Genomic DNA, 15,668 nt, shown 5'->3' with positions numbered 1-15,668 from the left:
ATAATCATAGGTAACCAAATAACACAAGTACAAAAGCTTGCAGAACCTAAAAAAGCCATAGAAGCGAAGCAAAATGGCCGAAAATAAAAGGGACAATATAAAGGGTGATTTTTTAAGAGCTTGATAACTTTTTTTAAAAAAAAAACGCATAAAATTTGCAAAATCTCATCGGTTCTTTATTTGAAACGTTAGATTGGTTCATGACATTTACTTTTTGAAGATAATTTCATTTAAATGTTGACCGCGGCTGCGTCTTAGGTGGTCCATTCGGAAAGTCCAATTTTGGGCAACTTTTTCGAGCATTTCGGCCGGAATAGCCCGAATTTCTTCGGAAATGTTGTCTTCCAAAGCTGGAATAGTTGCTGGCTTATTTCTGTAGACTTTAGACTTGACGTAGCCCCACAAAAAATAGTCTAAAGGCGTTAAATCGCATGATCTTGGTGGCCAACTTACGGGTCCATTTCTTGAGATGAATTGTTGTCCGAAGTTTTCCCTCAAAATGGCCATAGAATCGCGAGCTGTGTGGCATGTAGCGCCATCTTGTTGAAACCACATGTCAACCAAGTTCAGTTCTTCCATTTTTGGCAACAAAAAGTTTGTTAGCATCGAACGATAGCGATCGCCATTCACCGTAACGTTGCGTCCAACAGCATCTTTGAAAAAATACGGTCCAATGATTCCACCAGCGTACAAACCACACCAAACAGTGCATTTTTCGGGATGCATGGGCAGTTCTTGAACGGCTTCTTACGTAGCCATTCAACCAGAAATGAGCCTCATCGCTGAACAAAATTTGTCGATAAAAAATTTTCGAACCGAACACTGATTTTGGTAATAAAATTCAATGATTTGCAAGCGTTGCTCGTTAGTAAGTCTATTCATGATGAAATGTCAAAGCATACTGAGCATCTTTCTCTTTGACACCATGTCTGAAATCCCACGTGATCTGTCAAATACTAATGCATGAAAATCCTAACCTCAAAAAAATCACCCGTTAAATAAATCAACCGTCTGTTATAAAATAATAATAAAAACAATTATAATTAATGGGAAAAAGCAAAGAACAATAGTAATTACAAACTGACAGCGAAAAGTGAAATCGTGTTTACCAGCATAATAATCCATTCGTGATGGTAAGAGATAACAAGATTCGGTGATGTGGCTATGACAGCTGGTATAGGGGTAGAGCATTTCACACAAGTCATACGAACAAACTGACAACTTGACAATTGATGAATGTCTTGCCAGACACTCATTCGTAGACTGCAAAAAGGTAGAGAAAATAAACAGTTCAAAGGAAAGGAGACAAAAAGCCAAACTAAAAATTCAATAAACGATAGAAAAGCAATTTCAAATCTCACCACAGCCGATTATACGTATTTGCAGCATCGAATTGTTTGAACATATTGGGAAGATAATTGTTTTCCTACCTGAATAAGTAGCAACTTCCCCTTTAGAGTGCACATGCACTTAAATACCACAAATCCCCTCACAACTGAAAAGAACAGTAGGAAATATGAAACAACACAAAAAATAACATAAGAATGTGTGAAATGAGAGCATTTTACACTCAGTACCTTGAGTAGCGGCATAAATTATGATTCACGCGAGTAAACCAAATTTGTAGGTGCTAGGCGTTCGCATTGCAGTCAGCGTTAAATGATCACAAGCATTTTATTCATGAATAACGAATTAGAATACGCTAAATGGTGAAGTAAACAAAACACACGATAAATTAGTAACACACAAAACTTCTGGAGAAATGCTTTAAGTAGCTGTGATGACTAAGATTAATTAATATATCTTTCGTTTTAATGTAAAACGTGTTTTGAATTTTTTCTGCGATAAAACCACATTTTCAGTACAAAGTTTAACGTACGAAATACACGACTCAGCATTCAATGTCAAAGTCGCAGATATTATGGAGAGAAAAATCTACATTAATGTGAACCATATTTTAAAACAGCTAAACACGACTTAAGTTTTTTTTTATTTAAATATGTGTTATTCCGATTAACTTTTTCCAGATTGTGTTTTATAATGGGATTAATTTTGAATTGAAAGCTTACAAAAAGAGCAAAACTACTGTAATAAAATGAATACAAAATCTGTTTTTTCTACCACCAGGCAGTTAAACTAGTTATTATCTTAAGAAATTGAACTTCATACCCTTAGCACTATGGCACCTAACGTCCCTTTTAAATAGAGGAGAAGCAATAAAACCCATGTTCCAATCCTTTCTTGATACTGTTAAAGGTTATTTGGAGAGACTATCCGAATATACAAGGTTTACCAATAAGAGTGATATGATTTCTTTAAAAAAAACACTAATTGTTCCTTTGCAGGAACAAAGAAGGATTCGATTAACCTAATTTTCGAGTACTTTTTCCACTAAATCAAGTCGCATGTCATGAATAACACGTTCAGTATTGACTTCTAAAGCTTAAATAGAGTTTGGTTTATTTCTAAAGACCAATGACTTCAAGTAAACCCAAAAGTAGTCGAATGGTGTTAAATCACAACTTCTTGGAGGCCATTTAATGTGACAATTTCTTGAAATAATCAAATATCCAAACTCTAGCGTAGGCCCGTCTTGTTGGAACCAGATGTTGTCTAGATCAACTTCTTCCAATTGCGGCCGTAAAAAGTTGGTTATCATCGATCTATAACGCAATCCATTGACAGCAACGGTGTCGGCTGCTTCATTTCAAAAGAAGTACGGACCGATTATACCACCAGACCAAAAACAACACCAAACTGTCAATTTAGGTAAATGTATAGATTGTTCAAGAATAATTTGTGGATTTTCTTCGCACCAGAATTAACAGCTTTGTTTATTTACCGCACCACTCAGATGGAAATGAGCCGAAGATGATTTTTTTAAATCTTATGCGTTTTTAAATTTTTCCAAGGCAAAACCAGCAAATTCACGACGTTTGCTCTGGTCCAATGGCTTCAGTTCTTAAGGGAGAACAATTTTATATGAATTCAAGACCAAATCCTTTCTTAAAATCCGCCAGGTTGTGGTTTGAGGTGGTCCCAATTCTTAGGGGCGTCTGGGAATCGACAAATTGCGATCTTCAGCAATACTGGCCTGAATAGCAGCAATATTTTCATTATTTCGAGTGGTTCTTTGTCTGAATTGAATAATTTTAAACGCTGTTCGATATTAAGGCACGGTGTTGATAAATGGAAAACATATCTGATCGGAATAAAGATAACATTTTCACTACAGAGTTAAATTTATATCCGACGGTATATCATCATAAATCCCGTTTTTTATTACATTGTAGTTTTCTGTAATTCATAGAGCTCTGGGCGCGTCGAAGTTGGAGAACATTTGTTCGAACGTATAAGCTTGCAAATGTTATTACAGATTTTTTTACGCAACCTTGGCCAGCGCGATTTATTATACAATCAATATTGCTGAAAACATTTACACACAAAGAACATGGCATAATATTTACGCAAAATATTGGCGCATAGAAGATTACAACCAAAACAAAACACAGCAAGCCACGAAAAAGGTAATATGAGAACAGATCGTCGTTCATATCGTGCATGCGGACGGCGGAATACGAGCAAAACAAAAACTAAAAGTCAAAATGTAACTCAGAAAAGTTTTGTTTTACAGCATTGGCAAAGCAAATATACATACATGCACAGTTAAATGTGAGAAGCAAAAATAGAAAACCGGAAAGCAAATACTACTTAATTAAGTTTTGTTTTCGTTGGACTTGGCTTTGATGGAGCTGCGTAACAGTTTTCCATGAATAGTCAACTCCTATAGTAGTTTATAGTTATTCGCCAGTAACTGCGCACATATTTTTGTTTGCTTGGGCGTCAAGCGCTAGCCGGTAGTCAGTCAAGCAAGTACGCCAAACACACGAGCCGTGCTGAATATTATATCAGTGCAAATGGCAGGGCAGCGTCTTAGAGTTAGTCATCGGGTTGAGTAAGCTTCAATGTGGATTTCAATGTGCACACCTCATATGTGATAACATAAAAAATACAAAACAAAAGCAAAAAGTAATTGAAAAAAAAATGCAGGAAATAAACATTTATACAAACAATTAAATAAAAAAAAAATTTCAACCTTTGCGTTCTGATAATTTTAAAATTAATTTTTATCAGAATTCATATGCTCCTAGTAATTATTTATAACATTGGTTGCTTAGCATGCTAAGTTTAAGACTGATTTAAAACACTTTCCATTAATGTTGCTGTTAATTGCTGTGTTCATGCGTATATTTTTGGGTTCGCCTTAACGGTTGCATAATTGACGGACGAACTGGCATTGAATTTTTTCAAAGTGAAAATCTTGAAGAACAAACACTCCTCATCGCTATGTGAATCCGCTACTGATGTAAAAATATCATATTTACCTACTTGTATATCCAATATATCCAAATAAAGGTACTTTTTTCAATCGTCTTTTTTTGATCACGCGTGAGTCGTGTCGTGCTTCAGCATTATTTGACATTTCATCATGGAAAAACTTACGCCTAAACAACCTTTACATTTCATTCAATTTTATTACGAAAATTCATAATATTCGACCGAATAGACCACGTCCAGCACGCAATCGTAGCTGAGAGTGTGCACGACGACCGTGGAGAGTCGATTCGGCGTTCGCAGTAACTCGAATTGACGCATGGGACGTTTTGGCGCATTTTATGTTGAAATCTTAAATTGAAAGCATACAAAATAATGCTTGTGCAAGAACTCAGGCCGTTCGCCCTTCCCAAGCGACATCGTTTCTTTCTATGGCCTCTTGGAAAGTTCTACGAAGAATCGACGTTTTCGAACCAAATTTTTTTCAGCGATTAGGCTCATTTCTAACTCAATGGGTATGTAAGCATGCGAAATTGTCGCATTAGGGACAAAGGGCAACCCAGGGATTCAAGAGCTGCCATTTCATCCAGAAAAAACAACAGTTAGGTGTGGTTTGTGGGCCGGTGGAATCATAGATCCACATTTCTTTAAAAATTATACCGGTGAGATCGCATAAATCAATGGATTTATTGAAAGAACATTTCGGTGAGTAGATAATTTCACGTTTTTAAAGACTAAAGTCTATGCAGACAATCCCACTTCGATTCAAGCTTTGAATCAAAACACGTATGTCATTCGCCAGTTATCAGTCGAATTGTGGGAACGAGTCATCGAAAATTTGAATCAACGGATGGACTATCTACAACGTAGTCGCGTCCAACATTTGGAAGAGATAATCTTCAAACAAATTTATGCTATATATGCGATAGTTACACCGGATCCTAAAAATATTCAGTTATTGATTTAACAGTACTGTGATATGACTGACGGACATGTGGACAGACGGACAATTATTCGGAATTCAACCCGTCTCGTCATCCTGGTATATTTGCGAAAAAAATCCGCAATTCGCGACTACACAAGCCAATAATTTTCTATCATGACAGTGATTGGCCTCATGTTACAAGACCAGTTAACCAGCAGGTTTTTGAAGATTTGCCCACTTTATAACCCAACGGTTCACATTAGAACGAGTTATTAAAAATAGGTTGAATTCATTCCTGGCCGCCAAGCTGGCGTAGTGCTTTTGGGATGGAATACACAAATTGCCAGAAATATGGGAAAATGTTATAGCTGCATATGGGCAATACTTCGAATAATGCTATTGTACAAGCTTTTCTGAAATAAACTTTCAAATTTTGAGAATATAGTAAGTTATAGTTAGTAAAATATGAATTAAGAATGAAAAATTAAAAAAAATGTATTTAATGAACATATACATATGTATATACCTCTGTGGTTTTATAATTTTTTTCCACAAGGAAATGTGGTTATTTCGCCAAACGACTCACTTTAGCCATTTTTTTTGCAAACGATTCTAAATGAGTGTTGCGGTATTTGCGGTTTTTTGGTAATTTTTTTAGGTTGGTTCATTGTAGTGGACAAATTGCATTTAACAATTTATTATCTTGACAAACCAGCGGCACAATGCCTCACTTTGATCACAAAGTTGAAGCTTACTTACACACTCTGCTTTCAAATTAAACTCTATTTGCCGAAATGTTTATTTACATTTACGATAGATGGATTGTTCATAACGTCATACAAGACATGAGGTGAGTGAGACATTGGTGAGTGATAATTAGTGCTGAGTGGTTATAATTTAGTTTTGAAATTTTTTCCCATTTTAAAGTTGTGAATCAAAGAATTATGTTCGCCAGTAGTTATTTTTCACATTTCCGGCAAATAAAAAAACTACTAATAGAAAATAAATTGTGTTCCACACACTTTTCGTGGTGTGTTGAATTCAAATGTCAACATGACAAGGGAGATATATTTTACAATTGATACAGCATTATGTATACTTATGTATTAGGTGGTGCGCAGATGATGGTGCACACATAAAAAATTGAAATGCGAGTTTAGTGATGTGGCTATATTATACAGAACAGCATAGCAATGGATAATTGATAATGGAAATTGACGAGGGAAAGGGTTTTAAAAATAAATTTGTCCATTATGATCAATGGTGCTTAAAACTGCGGCCGTATTTCAGCAGACTTTGTTGCACTAGCACACTGAAATGATATTCGTACAACAATTCAACCCACGTAAAGTACTTCGGTTGTGAATTTTTTTAATAAAGTAAATTGTATGAATGAGCGTGATTCTTAAAAAAATATATTCTGGTGGGAAGTAAAGCTGTGTAATTATATGTGTGAGTATAAAAAAGGCAATATCATTAAAATCATGGTGAATATAACCATAAAAGTACATAGCCGAGTGGTCAAGTTTGCAACTAGTTATTTGCGTTTGCCAAAGTCGCGTACAAACTCTCGGTTGACTCAGCAAGTCAGCCAAGCGAGAATTTAAAAACCTCGTGTGCATATGTATGTATGCATGAATATACGAAATCTAACCTATCTGTATTATATTACTTATTGAAATAAATGCAATTTAACTGATTATATTTGATTCAGCTTAGAAACAATTGCTGCACTTGGCTGCAATTTTAGCACCAAAAAGCACTTTCCAACCATAAATAAAGGCCTCAGTTAAATTATTGCCTTCATAATATCATCAACATTTTATGTCATATTTTTACAAACTAATCTAACTAACGAAGTTATCAAAAAATGCTACATATGGTATTTTATTATGCTCTACAACAGTAAAACTCGATAGTTTCGACTAGTTTCAGCAACGACTAACATTTGTTTATTTCACCTTTCAGCATCAGTCCACTCATCGCCATTTATTCTTCACTTCGCAATAGCGAAAATCTTATTTAAGGGTATCATGAAATTTCAGATAGATTTCAGGGTTCAAAATTTCATATTCGAGCCAAATATGTGTATTTAATGCCAGAAAACGTATACATACTATGTACTGTTTATTTATTTATACTCTAGAACAAGAGTCAATGGTCAATGACAGCTTTTAATCTATTAATGCGTGATGTGGAGCCCGCCATGAAGATACGAGTACTCATGTTTGTTTAAATACAATTAGGGCGAAACGATTAAGTATATACTTATGTACAATTATAAGTATGCGCAATAAATATGTTATATGTAATTAGTTTGGAGTTTGTGTTTGGCTTGAAGACCTCATAAAACATACGCGATAACCAAAGTGTGATTAATCAATAAAGCAAAATGAAAATAATAAAAAAAATGGTGGGGTTATTGGTTATCAGTTGAAAATGAAATTTCGCAAGCATTGTTTCTGTAGAACATAAACAGAAAAATACTGATAACTAACAAGTGATTAACGAGGGATTAACGAAGGCAACATGAAACAGTCAAGTAAAAAATAGGTTATGTAACACGTATAAAATTAAATTGTTGAAAGATAATAGAGGAAGTTGGCAACAAGCAATATTCTACATATATTAAAATATCATAGACATTGGACAGAACATAAAAAGGTTTAACTTGAGAAAATATTTGTACAAGTTTCACTTATTTAAGATAAAATACTTGAATTAATGGAAATACACAATTCTTTATATTTGAAGTAAAATTTCATGAGTTAAATACATTAATATTCGTGTTTAAGAATTCATATACAAAACATCACAAACAATGTTTAGTATATCATCTACTGAAATGCAAAACAGCGTATCATAAAAAAATTTAAATTTAGTTTTTTTGCTTACGATTCATTACATTATATTATATATGTATGTTCAAGCTTCCGGTCTCAGACATAACCAAAATATAACAATTTTTTAGCCAAAACCAAAATTTTCTTTCAATATGAGTGGTTCTATTATATCGTTTTTCCTTCACTTATGAAAAAAGATGTTACGTTATTTTACATTTTAACTGACGATAGGTGGCATTAATAGCAGTATGTAGAACATACATACATACATATTTACATTTTACATTTTGTTTTCTGTAAACCCTACTCTTCTATGCAAAAGGGACGTGAGAAAGTAATTAGCAATGAAGGTAAAAGTTAGAAACATTTTGCCATCCACAGTTGACGTCATGAAATGATAATGCCGTCTAAGCAAAGCATTTAACGATTGGCTGGCACACGCATAAATGACAAACAGACTGATGAAGGTGCGTGACTCTCCAGTCCATATGTAAAGACCGACACGTAAGCCACAGAAAACTTACAGAACATAAGCAAATGCTTTGAATAGTTTCAGTGACGCGACCCAGTGTCAGCAAAATAATGCATTTTTTTGTTATTGTGATTCACTGTCTTGCATGCAACGAACAAATAATTTAATTAAGTAAAATTACTTAACAAAACAAAACAAAAAATTGACATAGATGACATAGACAGACAAGCAGATTGACCAGCAAATTGTCAATTACAATGCCAAGCACGCGAATTCAACGATTATCTCTCACGAGTTTCCGCGATTTAACAAAAATTAGGCAATGAATACAACTAATTGAGGCATGTGGACTCGTGTACTCGTCAAAAGAATATGTGAATGAAAAGAAATGTCAATTAATAACTCAGCTTAACGTCGTGTGTTCATGTGTATGTAACCAGTTTCTTATACAGCTGCTTATGCATACTTGAAAATAGACTGTCACGCAGTGACACGAGGCGCGGAAAATTGCGAAAAAAATAAATATACAATAGGTGCGCGTATGATGCTTGGGCAACGAGGTGATTGGCAAGGAATTTAAATATATTATGGCGCACAATTGCAATTTGCGTTGTTAAGTAAATAAACAGTGTTGCAACATAACTAATGACAAACGTGGAATTAAATACATATGTAATAATAACTAAAAATGCTTATTTCAAATGGCAAGCTTCTTTGGACCCCTACCCTGTAGGTGTGTGGAACTATTTTTCGTTAATAATTACAAAACTTTACATGAATAAAAAATTACGCTTTTTTAAAGAAATATTTTTAAGTGTTGATCTTAGGAATGGCCAATACAAGTACATATATGTACATACATATATACATACATACATATGTACAAGTACAACCAAAGTTCAACCAAAAAAACTAAAAGGGTAATTTAAACCGTTATGCACATGTGCACATGAAATTATTCATAACGAATCCGAATTTACACATTTCTGTGATTATAAGTGCCAACACTGATCCAAGTCATAAATCAATGAAAATCCTTTTTCGTCTACTCTTATCTGTGCTTCTATGGACTGCGTGTAAAATGTACAAAAACATGTGAATTTATATCTGAGATGATTAGATATATAGACGCTTCTAAAAAGACGGCAAATTCATTTATATATAAATAAAATTATATGACTCTTTAAACAATTTTATATTTAAAGCATGGTAGCTTTTATTGTTCTTATAGGAAAAGTACAAAATTGTGAAATATCTACATATTTTGATACACTAGATCACATACATAATTAGAAACTGTCTCTGGTTTACTCAATCACTGTTAAAAGAATATCGGTTTATTCAGTAGCAAAGGAAAATATAATCGGCTATACGAGTATACATCATATGTAAGAAGTAAAAATGAGAACGAAAATTAAATTATCTATTTACTGAAACCATTAAACAGTAGTGAACGGTACGAAACTATCCTGAATAGAATTTTTGATGAATGCCTGAAATGTATGTACCACCATAGGAGTCTAATACAGGGTGAACATAGTTGACAAGATTAGGAATCCTGATATGAGAGCCGTTGAACACATAGTTTTTTTGGGTTTCCGTCGTTTATAATAGGCGATGGATGCCTAAGAGAAAGTCCAGAGGGAGCAAACTATGTCAGGTGCATCGATCTGAAAATTTTATAGTTGGTAGAAACATGCTGGTCAGTCAATATCAACAATTAGTTTAAAGTTTTTAGAGCAGATTTAAAGATCTTCAGGAAGTCACTAAAAAAATTTACGCGGAAATTATTAATAGGGCAAAGAACAATGTTCCATATAAATTATTGTATAAGAAAATATGCAAATAAGTAAACATGGAAACTTAAGAAGTGCAATGTTTTAAAGAATAATTAAATTTGTGTATGCGTTTATTTTTATAAAGCAAAGTCTAAAAAGCATTTCCATCAGATGTGTTGATGTTGATGGTGTCGTTGAAAAAATTGAAGCAATAATATCAGCAGACTGTGGTTTTTCGCATTAATTTTCCTTTTTGTTCACGACAGAACACGAGTACGACCTTTAAAGTGAAACAGCTGAGTCAAAACATAAAAAGCATACACACTTGATTACATATCATGCACACAAGTGCTTGTCCAACTGGTCAAAATCTGCTGGCAAGCTTCTTATTAACTTACACAAGTGCCAACAAGCATAAATATGTATGTGTGGTGCAAATACTACATTTCGTAAACTTAAAAATTTTGAACGTTTAGAATTGCCTGGGAGAAAAATGCCAAATGCCGTGCAAGTTTTTGTATAAACGGTTGTAAAGATTTATGGAATTTAAGGGGTTACATGTGTTTCACAGTTTAAAAAAATCGATTTTTTTTCATTTAATACTATAACATCTCTAGAATATTTTCCTAAATTTTCAGGTTGATCCGACCAATAGTTTCGGCCTTTGAGAACTTGTGCACTTGCAGCTAGCTAGGCTAACTGCGCCGCCTTTAACCCATTTTCGGCCGCGTTTTTCTCAAAACTATGTTTTCAAAGTCGGTTGTCAAGATTTCTCGCGAACTACTCAAACGATCTTGATGAAATTTTACACAGGTCTTCGAGATATCATTTACAAGGTCTTGAACGAAGGATTTTTTTTTTTAATTACAACTATTTAAAAAAAAATGTCGAGAAACTTTCATTTTTTTTCCTTCGTTCAATACCTAGTTTATTGTCTTTACTAAAACACGTATTCTTTATTTTTATTTCAGATGATCCTGAAAGAAGTTCTGCTGACAACGCGGAAGCACATTTTTTCCGAGGGACTGACGGAAATGGCGTCGTAATGACTGCCATTTGGGTATTTTTTTTTTTTTTTTAATTTTACAAAATTTTTATTTCATCATGTTTCATGTTATTTCATTAAAATATTTAATTTTTTATATGTAAAAAAAATTATTGAAAAAAGGCCTTTTTTTGCCCGAGGAAACCCATGTAACCCCTTAAGGTACTTTAGGCTGTTTTACAAGTGCATACACAATTGTTGTAACTGCCAGAGTCAGTGCCAACAATAAATATTTAAAATACAGTTGAACTTCTTTAACTCGAATCATCATAATCCAAAAAAAAAAAAACTTCGAGTAATAGAAATTTTGATCAAAAAATAAAAATTTTCAAAACGCAAAATGATGATTTATAAACAGTTTTATTTATTTACTTCGCTAATTTTTTTTGTCGCGACTCCTACGCGAGCACCTGTTTACAAAGTGGGATTACACCGAAAAATACGACTTAGAGAATGACCGGCAAATTTAAAAGTCCTATTAAAGCAAATTCTATTGCGAATTCAAGAGTTCGATGCGTATTGTTTTAATTTTATCTCCAAATATTAAAGAGAAAAAAATATATTTTCAAATTCTTTAAAATTTTCCATCTTAAATAATATAATATCACAGAGAACTGACAAATTTAACTTTACCAAAAAGCTATTAAAATAAAAAACTTGCAAACACACACGCCAATCCAGACACCGGCACTGTGCCCCAGTCAAATCGGCTAAACCTTCAAAATACATATGTATGTATGTATGTACATATGTATGTGTATTAACAATATAGCGAACATAAGAGCACGAATTTAAGTTGTCGACGTCACAGGTGGCAGCACCATCAATGAAAACCAACGAGAAAGCAAAGAAAGTAAATAAACCCAAAAGTATATGAATATGTATGTATGGATGTACATACGTGCTTCATTTTGCGATGGAACGTACATATGATAGAAAAAACAGGCGGATTGGCCGTAGGTGACATATCGCTTTGTGAGCAAATAGCTCAAGTGTGAACGTTTCCGCTAGCAGACCCAGTAAATACAATTCAAACAAATGTACGAACATAAGAGCATTAGCAACAGTAATGGCAAAACAAGCATAGAATCAAATAAAATAAAAGTAACAACAAATTCGACGCAATCAAAAATAAGTGTGAGCATTATATGTCAAAATGCAACAAATTATATATAATTGAAAAATATGTAAGCACGTTTCTGCATGTTTCGCTGAGCAATACATATATTTGGTTTGGTGTATTCATTTGATTTGCCATTTGAATGCTGTTTTTTGTCTTCATCTGTAGACTTTAACCACCAGTCAGCTAGCTGGCATAGAAGTTGTCAGGCATATAAGGATCACATTGGAGGATCAGAAGGTAAAATTAGTGGCGCATGGTGATGGCAACATCACTGTCAGTACACTTGCCCTTCTGTTCATAACGCGATTCTGTTATTAACATATATATAAATCGTAATCGTAAACGTAACCGAAACATCGCTATGAGTTGTCGCTCAAAAGTAAAAGATATCTGACACATCCAGCAAGCTTGTAAAAATATTTGTATTGCCCCCAAGAGCTTAAAATATAGTAATTTTTATGAATGATTTGTTGCTTTTTCATTTAATTTTGTTTAGCTTCGCAGATTAAAATAGATTTAATTCAATTGGTTGACTATTGTTGTAGCATGAACAGCGCGCCATTGTTGACACTGTGGTATGTATACCCCTGTCTTTTACAGCTTACAATCCTATAAATGTTTACTTGAGATATATTGTGATTTGTGTGCTGGAGTTTACCGGCTTGACGTCCAACCAATTGTAAGTTGGTTATGTAGGCAAAAGTATTTTCCATTTCAATCAGACGATTTCTACAGTAGGCATATTTACGTACATACACATGTATGTTGAAATGTGTTAGCCACCAGTGGCCTGTAGATTGTCTTTAATTGATTTGGAATGCATGTAAACTTTCTTTGTCGCAACTTTCTTCTTAATATTTAATTGAGTCTAATTGAATTTACTGTTATTTCTAGTATTATGTGCATATTTAGTAAGGATTATATTTGGGTAAAATTTAGTCACCAAATTTTCCGCGCCGCGCTTCAAAAAAAATAACCATGGCAGCACTTTTCTCATTGTGCAAATGCAGAGAATTGTAACTAAAATAAAATAATTAAAATAAAGCTTTATTTACAACAAATATTAAAAAAATGAATATGCAGAAACGTTATAGTGAAGTGTTAGTAAGTGAAAAGTGCATAATATAAGAGAAAAAGCTACTCACAATACACAAATTATCAATGTAAAAGTTGTCAATTTTTCAACTTTAAATGCGAATATCTCGAAAACTATAAGTCAGCGGCAACTATATATATATATTTTCGTGATCTGGAGAACGTCACCTTTCCATTGATACCCATTTTATTCCCGAAATCCGGGGATGCTATTCTAAATCCCAGCCTTATATTTTTCCACAGCGGACAAGTTATTTCGCAAATATAATTTATCCGTTAAAATTATATATTAATATAATTAATGCATTACCAAATTTACGCTATTGGCACACCCTTCATTATCAATTTTTTCTGAAGCCCACTGCACACACAGTATGCAGCGTATATACAGCGTATGCTTAGATGTCACCAAATTAAACGCTTACTACTTTATTGATGCACCTGATAAAGGCATTCATAATTATTTCCAGGTAGATAATTCATTAAATATTATTGTTTCAAATGTAAGTACGAGAAGTAAAAATCAACCAACAAAGTTCTTTATATTTTCGTCCTGTGCTAAAGCAGATGAGATTTTGATGTTGGCGTACATTACAATTACAGTTCATAATTTCCTCTAATTACATTAGATTATTTTCATACATTCTATATTTTTGAGTTTCTTAATAATAGTTTATGCAATATTTTTCCAGCTTCCTTACCCCTTTATTTTTGTTTGTCTTCCATTTATTTTTCTCGCATTCCGTTTTGTTTTGATTTCTTTAGCAGTTTTCCCTTGCAACAACCGACACTCCTTTTTTTACCAGGTAATTCACTTCTTTGTTATTTGTTTAGACAAAACCAAGTTGTCTACTTATAAGATAATATTTTATTAGAAATATATTGAAATTAATGTATCTAACTCAGTTTTTCTGACTCTTTTACACTTCGACGAGAGATACAAAATAAACTGTGTGCTCAATTTTCTCTCATTTTCTTTTCTTCTTTTCCGCTTAGTCTGCGGTTGTTTTATTTTACTTTTTTTTGTAGCTTACACGCCACAAAATTGATTTATATTTTTAATCTTGGCATTGAAAATTACACAAATCAATCACAAAATTAACTTCTTCAAGCTAATCGTTAACCTTAAACAAACCCAACATTGTAAATAAAACGCCGAATAAAAGTTTTTGAATCAAATACACGATACAGGAAAATTAAACGAACACATCTGCCTATAAACACACGATAACAATTTTATCTTAAACCAATTACACTCTGCACGTTTTTGCAACTGTGAATGTATAATTTACTTTTATTTAAATAACACTTTTCTCTTTTATTTTGTTTAAAAAATTCTCTACTGATCAGACACTACAAAATTTCTGCACTTCCAAATCGGACTGAATCTACGGCGACTCTGTTCGTAAAATCCACAACAAAATCAAACTGCAACAATTAACAATGTTGTCATGTTTAGTTGTCTTCGCCATAAAGGGCGTTACCAATGAGATTTGGAAGGAAAATGTTTTCTTTCTTTAAAACACATTTCACAAATAACATTACGCTTTTTAATAATTTATTAATAATAACTATTTTAATATTAATGTTTATAAATTTAGAATTAAAATTAAATAAATTCAATTTTTCAATTTATAACCACAACACTGTTTAACTCTGGGATGCCACAGCTTTTAAGGAATTACAGTGCCATCTTACGGCAAGTAGTGAGCTACTTCTGTTTGACTCGAGTCCGCTAAACAGAAAACTACAATTTAGTATTCAAAAAGATTTGATTTATCATACGACCAGATTATAAGAATAAATAGAGTAAGCGCATATGTTGTTCATTAATATTCTCTACTCAAAGCTCTTGGTGAAATACTTTATTATTGTAAGGACTGAAATTTGTTACAATCACAGCAAAAATCCTACGAAATTCCTCAATTCATTGCCAACGCCCATGACGAGAAAATCCGCCAATAAATGCCTCAATTGAACGTTCGTTAAGTTGATAGAATATTTGACAGCTATTTCAAAATGGCCGACACCCAATTCAGCGTCGCCATGACG

General features: G+C 33.3%; 1 protein-coding gene across 3 annotated transcripts in view; it reads right to left on the bottom strand.

Annotated features, from left to right (window-relative positions):
• LOC105228541 (transmembrane and coiled-coil domains protein 2) overlaps positions 1-15,025 on the bottom strand; it is a 58,374-nt gene extending 43,349 nt beyond the window's left edge. For 2 of the 3 annotated variants that reach the window (XM_049449097.1, XM_049449098.1), the window contains exon 1: positions 14,318-15,025. The gene's annotated coding sequence lies outside the window, so the exon portion shown is untranslated. The remainder of the gene's footprint in view (positions 1-14,317) is intronic. The other variant, XM_049449100.1, reaches the window with a different exon arrangement.
• Between the last annotated feature and the right edge of the window lie 643 nt (positions 15,026-15,668).

The sequence above is a fragment of the Bactrocera dorsalis genome, chromosome 2 (genome assembly GCF_023373825.1).
Source record: "Bactrocera dorsalis isolate Fly_Bdor chromosome 2, ASM2337382v1, whole genome shotgun sequence".
Classification (NCBI taxonomy): domain Eukaryota; kingdom Metazoa; phylum Arthropoda; class Insecta; order Diptera; family Tephritidae; genus Bactrocera; species Bactrocera dorsalis.
The sequence above is the reverse complement of the archived record's forward strand: the minus strand, read 5'-3'. Positions and strand labels throughout refer to the sequence as shown.